We start from the raw sequence: 12,016 nt of genomic DNA on the forward strand, positions 1-12,016 counted from the left end.
GAAAATGAAAAAAGGTCAGAGAAAAGGAGGGACTATAGAGAAATTCCTAGAAGGAAAAGACCCTAACTGAGAGAGACCTAGAACCTCTGAAGAGAATACAATCTGGTCTCTAGCACAAAAGGACTTCCTTGAAGAAATCAGGAAGGAGTTTAAAAATCAATTTGAAGGGTGGCTAGGTGGCACAGTGGATAGAGCACAGGCCCTGGAGTCAGGAGTACCTGAGTTCAAATTCGACCTCAGACAATTAATAATTACCTAGCTGTGTGGCCTTGGGCAAGCCACTTAACCCCATTGCCTTGCAAACAATCTAAAAAAAACCAATTGGCAAATTTGGGAGTAAAAATTAACACCTTGCAACAAGAAAGCAAATCATTGGAAAATACAATTGGGCAAATGCAAAAAGAAAATAATTCTCTCCAAACCTCAATTGGTCAAATGGAAAACTCTTTCAAAAATAGAATTGACCAATTGGAAAAGGAGCTGCAAAAGGTAAATGAAGAAAATTCTTCTCTAAAAAAAAAAGAATGGAGTCTATGAAAACTACTGACTTCATGAGACAGCAAGTCTGTTAAACAAAACTAAAAAATTGAAAAAAATAGAAGAAAATGGAAAATACCTCATCAGCAAAACCACTGACCTTGAGAATAGAATGAGGAGAGACAACCTGAGAATTATAGATCTTCCTGCAAACATTGAAGAGAAAAACATCCTGTACTTAACAGTATTTAGTGATAGAAAACTGCCCTGATACCATGGACCCAGGGGACAAAATAGGTATTGAAAGAATACATTGATTCCCTCTCCAGAAAGAGATCCTAAGGTGAAAACACCAAGGAATGTTATGGCCAAATTCCAAAATTATCAGATAAAAAATAAAATTCTGCAAGCAGCCAGAAAGAAACAATTAAGATACCAAGAAGTCACAGTAAGGAATCAAAGGGCCTGGAATGAGATATTCCAAAGAGCAAGGGAGCTTAGAATACAGCCAAGTATCCACTATCCAGCAAAACTGAGCCTTCTTTTCCAGGGGAAAAGATGGACATTTAATGAAATGGAAGATTTCCAACATTTTCTGATGAAAAAACCAGAGCTTAATAGAAAATTTGGACATCAAACAAGAGATTCAAGAGACACATGAAAAGGTAAAGGAAAAAAAACTGCTCTCCAAGATGAAACTGACTATATCCCCCTCCTGGGAGAAAGATTCTCATAACTTTTGAGAATTGTAACTCTATTAGAGAGAATATACTTAGCCAGAAGTGATGGACATTCATGACTTTTCTGTAACTCAGAATTATTTTTAAAAACTCCTTAAAACGGGGGACAGTAAGGAAACAGGAGGATGGAGGAGATTGAATGGGATAAATCTCATTACATTAAGAGGTACAAAAGACCTATTGTAATAGAGGGGAAGAAGGGAGGAACTGAGAACCACCTGAATCTTCCTCTCATCAGACTTGGCTTAAAGTTAACTTACACACACACACTTAGTTAAGTTGAGAAACTTATCTCACCTTTCAAATATTAAAAGGGGGAAAGGGGAGGGGGGACACAGAGGGGGAAAAGAAGGGGAATTAACAGAACAAAGGGAGGGAAGAAGGGGAAAAGGGAAAGGGGAAAGAAAGGGGAGGGGGTTGATATAGGAGGGCAAACACTGAAAGGGGAAGTATTCAGAAACAAAATACTGGGAAATATGGATAAAGGGGGAAAAGTGGAAAAATACAAATAGAGGGAAGATAGGATAGAGAGCAGTAAAGAGTTAATAATTATAACTTTGAATGTGAATAGGATGAACTCTCCCTTAAAACATAAGAAAATAGCAGAGTAGATTAAAAAACAGAATCCTAAAATATGCTGTTTACAAGAAACTCATTTGAAGCAGAGAGAGATACATATAGAGTAATGATAAAAGGTTGGAGCAAAATATATTTTATTTCATCTGAAGTGAAAAAAGCAGGGCAATCCTTATCTCAGACAAAGCAGCTTCAAAAATAGATAGCATTAAAAGAGATAAGGAAGGAAACGCTACCCTCCTAAAAGGTACCATAGACAATAAAATAATTTCAGTACTGAATATGTATGCATCCAATGGTACAGCATTCAAATTCTTAGAGGAGAAATTGAAAGAGCTACAGGAAGACATAGACAGCAAAACTCTACTAGTGGGAGGCCTCAACCTCCCACTCTCAGATCTGGATAAATCTAACCATAAAAATAAAAAAGAAGGAAGTTAAGGAGATAAAGAAATTCTTAGAAAACCTAGATATGATAGAGTTATGGAGGAAACAGAGTGGGGATAGAAAGGAATATACATTTTTTCCTGCAGTACATGGCACTTATACAAAAATTGACCACATAGTAGGGCATAAAAGCCTAATGATCAGCTATAGAAAGGCAGAAATAGTGAATACATCTTTCTCAGATCATAATGCCATAAAAATCATATGCAATACTGAACCAGAGAGATACAGACCCAGAACTAATTAGAAACTAAATACCTCATTTTAAAAAAATGAGTGGATCAAACAATAAATTATAGACAAAATTAATTATTTCATCCTAGATAATGACAATGTTGAAACAACATACCAAAACCTGTGGGATTCACTCAAGGCAGCTGTCAGAGAATATATTATATCTTTAAATGCTTTCATGAATAAATTAGAGAAAGAAGAAATCACTGAACTAAATATGCAACTAAAATTATAGAAAAAAACAAATTAAAAACCCCCAATTAAAAACCAAATTAGAAATTCTAAAAATTAAAGGAGAAATTAATAAAATTGAAAGCAAGGAAACTATGGAACTAATGAAAAAAAACAATAAAATTGATAAACCTCTGGTCAATTTGATTAAAAAAGGAAAGAAGAAAATCAAATTACTAGCATCATGAAAGAAAAAGGTAAACTTGCCACCAATGAAGAGGAAATTAAAGTAATAATTAAGAATTTTTTTTGCCCAACTCTATGCCAATAAATTTGACAATCTAAGTGAAATGGACAAATATTTACAAAAATATAAGTTGTCCAGGTTAAGTGAAGAGGAAACTAAAAACTAAACAACCCTATCTCAGAAAAAGAAATTCAACAAGCCATTATTGAACTCTCTAACAATTGGTTCCAATTCTATATGAACTCTTTGGAAAAATAGGTGAAGACCAAACTCTGCCTAATTCTTTCTATGACACCAATATGGTGCTGATACCTAAACCAGGAAGAGTTTAAATAGAGAGAAAAAAATTATAGACCTATCTCCCTAATGAATATAGATGCCAAAATCTTAAATAAAACCTTAGCAAATCAATTACAGGTTATCATTAGGATAATACACTATGGCCAAGGAGGATTTATTCCAGGGATGCAGGGTTGGTTCAATATTAGGAAAATTGTTAGTATAATTAATTATATTAACAACAAACCTAACAGAAATAATACGATTATATAAATAGATACTGAAAAAGCTTTTGACAAAATACAGCACCCATTCCTACTAAAAACATTAGAGAAGGTAGGAATGAATGAACTATTCCTTAGAATAATAAGCAGTACCTAGTTGAAACCATCAACAAGCATTATATTCAATGAGGAGAGGCTAGCCAGCATTCCCAGCAAGATCAGGGGTGAAACAAGGATATCCATTATCACCATTACTCCATATCATAGTAAAAATGTTAGCCTCAGCAGTAAGAGAAGAAAAATAAATTGAAGGAATTAGAATTGGGAAGGAACAGACAAAACTCTTACTCTTTACAGATAACATGATGGGATACCTAGAGAATCCCCAAAAAATCATCTTAAAAAACTAATAGAAATAATGAGAAACTATACCAAAGCCGCAGAATATAAAATAAACTCATAAATCCATGACATTTCTCTATATATGATTAGCAAGATACAGCAGAAAGAACTAGAAAGAGAAATCCCATTCAAAGTAATCTCAGACAATATAAAATACCTAGGAGTCTATCTGCCAAGGCAGACTCAAAAACTTTTTGAAAACAATTACAAAACACTTCTCACACAAATAAAATCAGACTTAAATAACTGGGCAAACATCAACTGCTCATGGATAAGCCAAGCTAACATAATAAAAATGCCAATTCTACCAAAAGTAAATTATCTGTTTTGTGCCCTACTAATCAAAACTGCAAAAAAAAATACTTTAATGAGTTAGGAAAAGTTATAAGTAAATTCATATGGAGAAATAAAAAGTCAAGAATTTCCAGGGATTCAATGAAAAAAAGTGCAAAGGAAGGTGGCTTAGCCTTCCAGATCTAAAGTAATATTATAGAGCATCAGTCATCAAAACTGCCTGATATTGGCTAATAGAGTGGTAGATCAGTGGAATAGATTTGGTGCAATAGCAGGAAATGATTGCAGTAGTCTGCTGTTTGATAAACCATCTAGCTATTGGGATAAAAGCTCTCTCTTCAATAAAAACTGTTGGGGAAAATTCGAAGTTAGTATGGAAAAAACTTAGATTAGGGCAATACCTCACATCCTCTACCATGATAAGATCAAAATGGATACAGGATTTAGACATAAAAAACATTATTATAAGCAAATTTGAAGATCAAAGAGTAGTTTACCTGTCAGATCTATGGAATGGGAAGCAATTTATGACCGAGGAAGAGATGGAGAGCATCATTAAAAACAAAATAGGTAATTCTGATTACATTAAATTAAGAAGCTTTTGCACAGATAAAATCACTGTAACCAAGATCAAAAGAAATGTAGTAAATTGGGGAGCTATTTTTACAATTAGCATTTCTGACAAAGGACTAATTTCCAAAACATACAGAGAACTGAGTCAAATTTCCAAAAAGAAAAAGTCATTCCCCACTTGACAAATGGTCAAAGGATATACAAAAGGCAATTTACAGAAGAGAAAATCAAAGCAATCCATAGTCATAAGAAAAATTGCTCTAAATCATTACATATTAGAGAAATGCAAATTAAAGCATCTCCGAGATACCACCTCACACCTCTCAGACTGGCCAATATGATCAATGTTGGAAGGGATGTGGGAAATCTGGGCCACTAATATATTTTTGTTGGAGCTGTGCACTCATCCAACCTTTCTGGAGAGCAATTTGGAATAAATGCTTGAAGGGCAACAAAAATGTGCATACCCTTTGATCCATCAAAGCCACTACTGGGTCTATACCCTGAAGAGATTATGAAAAAAGGTAAAAATATCACTTGTACAAAAAATATTCATAGCGCCCTTTTTGAGGTGGAAAAGAATTGGAAATCAATAAATGTCCTTCAATTGGGGAATGGTTTAACAAACTGTGGGATATGTATGTCATAGAACACTATTGTTCCATTAGAAACTAGGAGAGATGGGAATTCAGGAAAGCCTGAAAGGATTTGCATGAACTGATGCTGAGGGAGATGAGCAGAACCAGAAAAATATTGTACAGCCTAACAGCAACATGGGGGTGATGATCAACCTTAATGGACTTGCTTATTTCTTCTGTGCAACAAACAGGGCCAATTTGGGGATATCTGCAATGGATCTGTATCTAGAGAAAGAATTTTGGAGTTTGAACAAAGACCAAAGACTATTACCCTCAATTTAGAAAAAAAAAAAAGTTATCTTATTATGTACTTTTGTGATCTCTTATTCTTTATTTTTCTTCCTTAAAGATATTATTTCTCTCTCATCACATTCAACTGAGTTCAGTGTATACCATGGAAACAATGTAAAGACTTAACAGAATACCTTCTGTGGGGGATGGAGGAGGGAAGCAAGAATGGGGGGCAAATTGTAAAACTCAAAATTAATAAAATCTTTCTAAAGGAAAAAAAAATTATTGGGATACCTGAAAGTCATGATCAGGAAAAGAGCCTTGATCTCATTTTAAAAGAATTGCTATAGGAAAAATTGCTCTGATATCCTAGAAACAGAGGGCAAAATAAAAACTGAGAGAATCCACCAATCTCCCCCTAGAAAGAGATTCAGAAGAAACAACCCCCAGAAATATTACAGCCAAGTTCCAGAACTCCCAAGTCAAAGAGAAAGTATTACAAGCAGCCAGAAGGATACAATTCAAATATCGTGGAGCTGCAGTCAGGATCAGGAATTAGCAGCAACTACATTAAGTGCTCATAGGGCTTGGAATATAATATTCCAGAAGGCAAAAGAGCTTGGAATACAACCAAGAATCAACTACCCAGCAAAACTGAACATCTTCTTCCAGGGGAAAAGATGGACTTTCAATGAACCAGGGGAATTTCAAATGTTCCTGTTGAAACAACCAGAGCTGAACAGAAAATTTGACCTTCAAGTATAGGACTTCGGGGGAAGCTTAGAGAGTGGAGAAGAGCCAGTTATGAGGGTCTTAATGATGATGAACTGCATGTGCTCATGAATAGAAAAATGATACTGAAAATACTCATATGAACCTTCTCATTTAATAGAATAGGTAGAAGGAGCTTTTATAGATGAAGCAGAGGAGAGAGCTGAATTTGAAGATACAATATATTGTAAAAATGGAATTAGTGGCTAAAAGGGAAATGCACTAGGAGTAAGAGAAAGGAGAGGTGGAATAGGCTAAGATATTTTATATAAAAGATTTTTTTTGCAATGAGCACTCAATAGGGTATAGACATCTAGAGTAAAAAGACAGAAGGGTGATGGGGGAAGGGGAGGATTGTGGTTAATAGAGGTGAGGGTAGATCATAGGAGAGAATAGTCAGATATAACACATTTTCTTTTTTACTTTTTGCAAAGTCCTGGGATTGGGTGACCTGTTATGGACCATGGGGCCAGGTGATTGCTAGGGCTCTGGGGTGGTATGTGGTCCTGGGGCCTCTTGGCCCCAGGGCTGGTGATCAGTCTGCTGCAGCTACCCTACATTTTAGAAGAGGGACAGTGAAAGGAGAGAGAAAATATATGGTAGTGGGGAGGAATGGATGAAAGGAATTACAATCAGCAATAGCAACTGCGGAAAAATATGGAAGTAACTTCTGTGATGGACTTATGATAAAGAATGGGATTCACCCAAGACAGAGATGATGGTATCAGAACACAGACTGAAACACATTTTTTTTCTTTCTTTTAGTTCATTTCTCATGAGGGTCTATATTTTTGTGGAGGAGGGGGTATTATATTTACTCTTAAATGAATATTTTAGTAATCTATGAATAAAGTCATATTAAAAAATAAAAGAAAGAAAGAAACTAGCAGGGATGGGAATTCAGGGAAGCCTGGAAGGATCTGCATGCACTGAGGCTGAGTGAGATGAGCAGAACCAGAAAAACATTGTATGCCCTAACAGCAACAGGGAGGTGATCATCATCCTTGATGGGCTTGCTCATTCCATCAGTACAAGAATCAGGGACAAATTTGAGCTATCTGCAATGGAGAAAAACATCTGTATCCAGAGTAAGAATTGTAGAGTTTGAACAAAGACAAAACAAAAAAATGTTATCTTATTATGTAATTTTGCTATCTCTTATAATTTATTTTTCTTCCTTAAGGATATGATTTCTCTCTTATCACATTCAACTTAAATCAATGCATACCATGAAAGCAATGTAAAAACTAACAGACTGCCTTCTGTGGAGGGGTGGAGGGAGGGAAGCAAGAATGGGGGTAAATATGCAAAACTCAAATAAAATCTTTCATAAAATAAAAAAAAGAAAGGAATCTTGGGTCATAATTGATTAAGAAATTGGTATAAGGTCATATATAATACGTATGAAAGTCAGGATTCTAACTTAGGTCTCTCTAAAGTTGAATGTCATTCTAGTATTTCTAATTTGGGATTGAGATGGCCCTCAATGGAAAGAGTCTACAATGTAGGGTTAAAGAGTCATTAATGTTGAGAAGTATTTTGTTTTAAGATTGTATACCAGCATTTCTTCTCAAAAGGTTTTACATAAAGATGTTTATTTGTTCCCTCCTTTCCCAAGTCTTGGAACTTTAAATGGACACTTTTAATGATCCAGTGCATATCTATTTATGTGAATGACCTCATTCTTTTCTGTTAGCAAGCATATCAAAAGTCTGTGCAAAATTAAAGTCTTGTCATAGTAAATGTATCTGTCTCAGACCAGGTCTGAGGCTCTTTGAGGTTCACAAGAAAGAAAAGCAGAGTTATTAAAACTAAGAGATCAAGTTCATAAATATAGAAGGGACAAGGGTGAACTTTTAGAGTGAAACAGCATCTGGACAGGGAAGCAGAGAAGCTAATGCTCTGCAAAAATAGTGGTTAATATGTTGAACATCTCCAGCATTATCTCCATGCCTTTGGAAGTGTTCCAAGGCTATTATGTTATATGGAACATGTTGTTCTATTACTTCTCTTTTCCCAGCTGCCCCTTTGCTCCACAATTTTTTTTTGTTTGCTTTTAAAAAGTTTCTAATAGATAAATTCAGAAAATTTGGTCTAATTTGAAGCTAGTTCTTTTGAAAAAGAAGTTGAGCAGTTTGGGTCAGAAAGTTCTCTATAAATGCTAAAATTTCCACCAGTGAGATAGTGCCCATTTTGTTTATGTTCCAGTTTGCTAGGTTCATTGGTCTGCCTGATTATCTAATCACATTACCATACAATATTGCAAAGTAGAACTCAGCATTAGCTTCTCCTGATTGGTCATGATAGAAAATAGAATCTTGATTTGCTATGGTTCCAGATGGTGATTTGCTTGTAATTGTTTAGATTTAATCATATTCATTATAAACTAAACGAAGCTAAATTGTGTGGTCTTTTAGAGGAATTATTTTTGTGCTATTTGCAACCATTGGTGGCTACAAAAAGCAAGTCTTGATCCATTGTGAAGATCAAAAAGAGACAATTAACATTGTCTTAACAGTTTTGGAAACTTACCATTCTTTCACCTTAGGTAGAGTCTAATTCTTAAAGTGCTGGTTCATCACTTTAGAATGTTAACTACTTAGTATTCTTCTCTTCCCCAAATATAGAGGAGATGCTTTCTTGCATTCCATGAAGACTCTACTGTGGTACCATGGCAGGAATCGTGGACATTATGGTTCACATTATCAGTTTGTTTGGAGAAAATAATTTAGTCTACATTATTATAAAATCTGTCCAGAGAGTTTTTTATTATTATTTATTGGTGACTATAAATTGTGTACAAAATATTTTATGTGAGCTGTCTAGGGCCTGACTCTATGCGACTTACAGAACATTTATTTTTACCACCAAAGTCATAAAAGTTGTTTTCCGTATCTTCAGTCAAACTTAACTACAGGCAAGAAGAGGTGTAAAAATTACCTGTCACATTATTCACAGGCTAGGCCAAGATACTGTAATACCATGGCCCACTAAGCTAATTTGGAAGGAAAAAAATGGAAAGGGATTTCTTAAAAGATGGCATTTCTCTGTAATATATGGAGAAGAGTTTAGAATTTTGACAGTTTGAGATTGTCTCCTCTTTAGGGAGAATGCATAATGATTTTTATTTCTCTTGAAATATGCATAACTTTTTGAAGGTAACTTTCAGTTTTGATTGGAGCCCTCCAGAGTTAGCTCTTCCATCTTTGTGAAAACACAAGGGACAGGACAAAATGGCTGATCTAAGCCTGAAAGTGTTCATTCTTCATCCAATTGTAACTTTCCCTTCCTAGTTCGACCTGATCAGTTTGCCATGGGAAAAACTAAAGTTACACCAGGATTATAGAATTAAAGAATTATAGATCTAGAATTAGGAGGAAGCATAGAGGTCATTAAGTTTAACACCCATATGTTGCAGATAAGAAAGCTGAAAGAACAGAAAATTTCTCTGCACATTAGTCAACTAACATGCCTGGCAATATGATATTTGGGGAAGAAAACTTTATTTGGAATCAAATTTGAATTCTGTTTCTTCTTATTAACTCTGTGTGGACTGTTAATCAATAGGCATTTATTAAATGTTTCCTTCATGTAAACTACTGATATTTTGTACCCTAACCCTAACCCTAACCCTTCTCTCAAGGAGTTTGCATTCTAATAGTGTGGGGACAGCCTGCAAGTGATTGTATAATGTAAGATATGTGTGTGTGTGTGTGTGTGTGTGTGTGTGTATGAAAGATGGGAAATAATCTCAGAATGATTATGACAGTGAAAAAAAGAGAAAAGTTCCTTAAGAGTCCTTTCCTCAATCCCAGTTTCAGTAAAACTAGGAGATAGTACACTCTACAATAAATTTCATTCAAAAATGATTTATTAGTTGACTGTTAATAGAAGTGAGTGCAAAAGCAAAAATAAAATATAACATTCTCTAGAGACAATATGTACAACTTGTTCACATATGAACACACAAGTATTCATAAAATAAATATATACAGTGATTCAACAAGCACCAAGTGACTTCTCCCCCATTGCTACTATCTTCATTCACTCTATGGTTACTTTCCATTTTTCAATCTCTACCTTGGTTATACATAATTATTTGAATGTTGTCTAACCCATTAGAAGTTCCTTATTTTTGTCTTTCTTTATATCCCAAGAACTTAACAAAGTGAACATCACATACAAACACGTAATAAATGCTTTCTGACTGAAAATGAAGACTAAAATAAGTCTCTTACTTTTTTTTAAAGTTTTGAGTTCCAAATTTTCTCACTCCTTCCCTCCCAGTCCTCTCCCTTCCTAAGAGAGTAAGCAAGATGTTATAGGTTATATACGTATAATCATGTAAAGCCAATTCTCATATCAGTCCTGTTCTGAAACAAGAAAGAGTGCAACACAATTAAAGTTTGCAATGGGAAAAAGTCAAGGAAAAAACTAGGTGAAAAGAATATGCTTTGATCTGCATTCAGAACTCTAATTCTTTCCCTGGTTGTAAGTAGCATTTTCCACCTTGAATCCTTTGGAATGGTTTTAGATAATTATATCACTTATCTCATAATATTGACCCCTTTGTTCTTAAGAAACTGGAATTCTATTTGGAGAGACAATTATTTACAGATAAGATACTCTGGCATCTAGAGAGACAAAAGGTCTCCTAAAGAAAATGATATTTGAATTGAACCTTGAAAGGATTCAAAAGAAGAAGTAAGATAAAGCTTAGGAGATAAAGAACCTTTGGGAAGAATGGAGAGACAATTGCTTACTATTTAATTTTGCCCAACAATTAGAATTTGTTTTCTAGTAGCTTTGCTGACTCACCTACTTCTATCACCTTTGCTACACTACTTGCATGCTCTATATATTTAGGAATGAGATGCCTTGAGTGAAAATATGAACCTTAGCATCAGTATTTCTCATACTCTCCCTCTCTTTAGACTACAAACTACAAACACCAATTGAATACATTTCCAAGCTCTCTGGGTCTTGAAGTCTTTATAGTTCTTTCCTTTCTCTGTGGTTCAAGTTACTAAATCCTTTACAATGCACTTGAGAGTTGTTCTCTGTAGCAGGAGTCAGTAATGCATTAACAAATTACTCCCCATGAATTGTTTTCTCAAATATTTCCCTGGACACTAATTTCACTGGAATCCAGAGTGAGAGTACACTGACATTGTTAAGGTTAATGACTCAAATGTTTTACAAGACAAAACGTATTTGAGGCTAAATTGATTGTTTGAATCTTTTTATTCAACAACATGAATAACTTGGAGAGGGCTGTTACTTATCACCATGGAGGGACATCTTCATTATTGCATTAATGGCCTGCCATTGATAGCAGCCATATTTCCTTTGTGCCTGAGCCTTGCCCCGCATTGTTTAGAAGATGTTGAATTAAAATGGCCCTGCCTATGAATTTATAACAGCTTAAAGGTGCTTCCCCACAAACTCCACATTGCTTCATTACAAATGCTCAAGAGTATATCCATGACCTTGCTACAGAAATAGTTCAGGGAGGAAATTGAAATTGCTCACATAAAGACTTCCAAAGTGATAACAATTTCCCAAGGGTTGGGTAGTCATTTTTCACTATCCTTTCTTTAAATAAACAATTTTACAGAATCACTAAATTTGAGAGAAGGAACCTCAGAATCTACCTAGTCTAACCCATATATGAAAAGAATCCCAAGTACATCATATCAAACAAGTGGTCCT

General features: G+C 34.9%; 1 protein-coding gene across 14 annotated transcripts in view; it reads left to right on the top strand.

Moving 5' to 3' along the window:
* The window catches only part of NAALADL2 (N-acetylated alpha-linked acidic dipeptidase like 2), a 1,546,126-nt gene that overhangs the window by 1,315,003 nt on the left and 219,107 nt on the right, over positions 1-12,016 (top strand). The gene's annotated exons all lie outside the window — the stretch shown is intronic.

The sequence above is a fragment of the Macrotis lagotis genome, chromosome 6, assembly GCF_037893015.1.
Source record: "Macrotis lagotis isolate mMagLag1 chromosome 6, bilby.v1.9.chrom.fasta, whole genome shotgun sequence".
Taxonomy (NCBI): Eukaryota; Metazoa; Chordata; class Mammalia; order Peramelemorphia; family Peramelidae; genus Macrotis; species Macrotis lagotis.